This window comes from Myotis yumanensis, unplaced genomic scaffold (genome assembly GCF_028538775.1).
Source record: "Myotis yumanensis isolate MYYU_CA2020_CCGP unplaced genomic scaffold, mMyoYum1.0.hap1 SCAF_3, whole genome shotgun sequence".
NCBI lineage: Eukaryota > Metazoa > Chordata > Mammalia > Chiroptera > Vespertilionidae > Myotis > Myotis yumanensis.
Genome location: NW_027223754.1, coordinates 130,640,039 through 130,644,900, shown reverse-complemented (window position 1 = coordinate 130,644,900; position 4,862 = coordinate 130,640,039).

Sequence of the window (4,862 nt, the reverse complement as noted above, 5' to 3'; positions counted from 1 at the left end):
GTGAAGCCATCTGTGTGCTGCAGACCAGCCCTTCTACTAATAAATACCAGTTGGTCACACCAGTTAATGTCATGTGAAGTACAAGAATCATCCAGTCAAGTCTTGTCTGAATTCCTGACCCATAAAATTGTGAGGTGCTAAATGGTTGCTGTTTTAAGTCACTAAGTATGGGATAGTTTGTTACTCATTAATAGATAATGAAAATAATGTGCTACTGCAAGTCCTGCTACTTTATGATTTCTGACTGCTATAGATTTAGTTTTCTTTGTCTACTGTGATCCATGAGTTCTTTTAAATTTATATCAATATAGGCATTATATTATTGATCTAGTTCTTTTTGCATTCTACTCTTTTGAAGATCCATCCATGTGGCTCTTTGAAAATCTACTTGTTTTCTTCCAACTGTCCAATTTCAACCACCACATATGTTTCCATATCTTTAGGACCAAATACAATACTGTAATACATATACTTACACATGCTTATCTGTCACCCAATGCAATAATTCCTTTGGGATATATTCCAAGGACTAGGATTGCCAGATGACAAGGAATATGCACATTAAGTTTTGCGTAATACTGCTACACAGCTCTTCATCATGGTATTGCACCATACCTTTATACTTATCATAAGTACTATTACATTAAGAGTTGTTGCAATACTCCCACCTAATTCTGTGTTCTCTCTTTTTTATTTATTTTATAGCTTTCTGCCTCCTGTCGGATAGATTAACTTTTCTTCTGCTGATTTTAAAGCTACATATTATTTTGTATTCTACTGGCAATTAATATATTAGCCAGGATTCAGTTACAAAGAATAAAATCCTCTTTAGTTAGTTTTGCCGGGAAGTATTAATTACAGAGTTTTAAATGGTTTACGAACTCATTAGGAGAGCTGAAGAAACACACTCTAGGTCAGTGGTCGGCAAACCATGGCTCGCGAGCCACATGCGGCTCTTTGGCCCCTTGAGTGTGGCTCTTCCACAAAATACCACGTGTGGGCGCGCACATACAGTGCAATTGAAACTTCGTGGCCCATGCGCAGAAGTCGGTTTTCGGCCTGGGCGAGTCTATTTTGAAGAAGTGGCCTTAGAAGAAGTGGGGGGTGTCAGTCCATCGGGAGACAGGAGACGGAGACAGGGTGCAGGCGGGCCCCAGGATACGCAGCCTTGGGGAGGTACATTGTTTTGAGGTACATTCCCTGAGGTCAACCCCTTCCAACTCTCCTATCCACACTCATCTATCTGAAACAAGTATACAAGCCGAGTGTGGATTGGAGAGTTGGTAGGGGTCGACCTCAGCGAACGTACCTCAATCAGATTGAGGACGTTTTTTAGCAAAGGCCAGCTTAGGAGTACCCTAATTAAGTTAATAACAATGTACCTACCTATATAGTTTAAGTTAAAAAAATTTGGCCCTCGAAAGAAATTTCAATCGTTGTACTGTTGTTGTTTGGTTCTGTTGACTAATGAGTTTGCCGATCACTGCTCTAGGTTAAATTTTAGAAACAATTCAGGAAAATTCTTAGTCATTGTTTCTTTAAATATGCATTCCCTACTCTTTTTAATTTTTTTTCTTATATTTTTCATTTCTGTGATTTCTTAATGTTATTTGGATAGTTTCTTCCATCAATTCTTGTAGCCTATACATTCACTTTCACCTTTAACATTTTGATATACATCCTACATATGGAATTCTTTTGACTGTTATATTCTTTAAATACATAATTCCCAACTGGTCCTTTTTTTATCAATATTTGTTTCCTTTTTATATTACCAGTGTCTGCCCTTACTACTCCTTGGAGGATATTAAGCTTATTTTAAACCCTGTTCTCACTTTTCTCATTCCTTTTCTTTAGATATAATCATGTAGCCCTTGGAGTATGAGAGGAAAAGGGGCAGCAGGAAATACTCAGGCATTCACTGTTATTCATCCCTATCTCTGCCTTTTGTGGTTTTCCTGCTCACATGGAAGTAGGGTAGACACTGACCCACCCAAGGATGTGAGGGCAAGAAAAATTTGCTCTTACATTGGAATGAAAGTTTGGCTGTGTAAAGTATCTAAATAATTTTCCTTTAGCACCTTGGAAACATTGTTTGCTAGCAACCTACATCACAGCCAAGAAATCAGATGTTATTTTAGTTCTCTTTTTGAGTAAATTCTTTTTTCCTTTGTAATTATGAGGATATGTTTATTATATATTTTACTAGAGGTCCGGTGCACAAAAATTTGTGCACTCGGGGGGCGGGGGGAGGGGGGTTCCCCAAGCCTGGCCTGTGCCCTCTCGCAGTCTGGGACCCCTCTGGAGATAACGACCTGCTGGCTTAGGCCTGCTCCCGGGTGGCACAGGGCAGGCCCAATACCTAAGTGCAGCCCCTGGTCAGGCTCAGAGCAGGGCTGATTGTGGAGTTGGGGCGCAGCCCCGTCATGCACAGAGCAAGGCAGATCGGGAGGTTGCGATGCCACCCTCAATCACGCTCAGGGTAGGGCCAATTAAGGGGTTGGGGCACCAGCCCCTGTCACACTCAAGGCAGGGTCAATGGGGAGGTTGCAATGCCACCTCCTGTCATGCACAGAGCAGGGCCGATCAGGGGGTTGGGGCGCTGTCCCCTGTCACTCACAGAGCAGGGCCCATCAGGGGGGTTGGGGCTCCGTACCCTGTCATACACTGAGCAGGGTCAATCAGGGGGTTGGGGCGCTGCCCCCTGTCACGTGCAGAGCAGGGTCCATCAGGGGGTTGAGGAGCTCCCCCCTGTCACTCACAGAGTAGGGCCGATAGGGGAGTTGGGCACTGCCCCCTGTCACAAATAGAGCAGGGCAGATCAGGGGGTTGGGGCGCTGCACCCTGTCACACTCAGGGCAGGGCCAATGGAGAGGTTATGGCTCTACCCTGTCACACACAGAGCAGGGCCAATCGGGGGTTGGTGCGCTGCACCCTGTCAAACACAGAACCGTAGGGCGATAAGGGGATTGGGGAGCTCCCCCCTATCAGGCACAGAGCAGGGCTGATCAGGGGGTTGGGCCACCTTCTCCTGTCATGAACAGAGCAGGGTGGATAGGGAGGTTGTGGCCCGACCCCTGTCACACACAGAGCCACAGGGCGATCAGAGGGTTTGGGCGCTGCCCCCTGTCACGCTGATCCCGGTTTTGGGAGCCTCGCTGCTCCACTGATCCCGGTGCCTGGAGGCATATTACCCTTTTACTATATAGAATAGAGGCCTGGTGCATGGATGGGAGCCAGCTGGTTTGCCCTGAAGGGTGTCCTGGATCAGGGTGGGGGTCCCCACTAGGGTGCCTGGCCAGTCTGGCTGAGGGGCTGAGGGCTGTTTTCTGGCTGGCGAGTGACTGAAGCTTCCAACCGCTCCTTGTTTTCTTTTTTTTTTTTTATTCTGGGCCAGCTTTTGCTCTGAGGCATTGCTGCTGAATACATCGATACAATGTTGCGGTCCGGCTGGCTTTCAGTCTGGCTAGTTTCTGGGGTTTTGTTTAGCTTCTTATTTGCAACATAGTACATAGTTGCTTAGAGTTGCAGCTGAGAGGCCGGCAGCAGCAGGCGGGGAACGTTGGAGTCCGCAGTCACTGGAGCAAGCAAGCCTCCCTGCTCGCTTCAGTGCATGGCTGCTGGCCGCCATCTTGGTTGTCAGTTAATTTGCATATACTCACTGATTAGCCAATGAAAAGGGTAGGGGTCGTACGCTAATTACCATGTTTCTTTTTTATTAGTGTAGATTGCTTGTTCTCTTATATCTCCTCTATTTCTTCTTCAGAAACTCTAGGAGAGAAATTAGCTTTTCTAGATCTATTCTTTATGCCTCTTAAACAATATAGAATCTATCACTTATATAAAAGGAATTCTATAATCTATATGGGAATATTTAGGCAGTTACTAATAAAAATTAAAATAAGTTTACAATTAGGTCAAAGAATTAACCCCTAAAAACCTTTACCCAAATGAACTAGTATATAAGAATACATGTACAAATACTGAAGCTTTTATTTTTGCCTTAGCAAAACATATGAATGTTCATCAATACAAGGATAGTTGAAAAATATTAGGGCATATGTATTCTATGAAATAGTATGCAACTATTTATAAAATAAATTAGATTAAAGGTTTTACTTAAATTATTTTTCCTTTAATAACTGTGAATATATTCAGTGATAATGTTATTACTTTTAATTGTTTTTAAAGAAAAACATTAAAGGAAGAAAAATTAGAAGGAAGAAAGACAATAAAGAAGGAAGAATGTAGAAAAGCAGGATTAACTCACAAGCTCTATAAACCTTTGAATTTTGCTGATAAAGGTTTTTATCTCTGGCTTTTGTGTCCCACCCCTGGAGGGACCTAGCATTTACAAAGTTTCAGGCTGTTTTCATTGAACTACACAGTTGGCAGAAATAGACCCCTCCTGCATATTTATTGGAAATCCCAATTCTATAAACTCCCTCATCAATTGGGCAATTATTTTCCTAAATTGGCAGTCCTTATTTTTCTAATAAGAGAGAAACATTGATTGGTTGCCTCCCAGTACATGCCCCTAATCGGAATCAAACCTAGGACCCTTCAGTTTGTGGGCTGATGCTCTATCCACTGAGCCAAACCTGCGAGGGCCCAAGTAACTTCCTTTTTCTACCATTTTCTATAACTTGCTAAATTAGTCAGGATTGTTATTTTTTAAAGTTCTGGTAATCTTTGCCAAGTTGGGGCTTAATGTGAGTCTAACAAAGGACAAACAAGACAAACTGGTAATGTAGCTTCAGGAACTTTTCAAAACATAAAAGAGAATTTTTAAATTGGCAGAATGTTTTGAAACAACTCGGTCATATTTAATTAACCTTTTAATTTCAGAGGATAAGACAAGA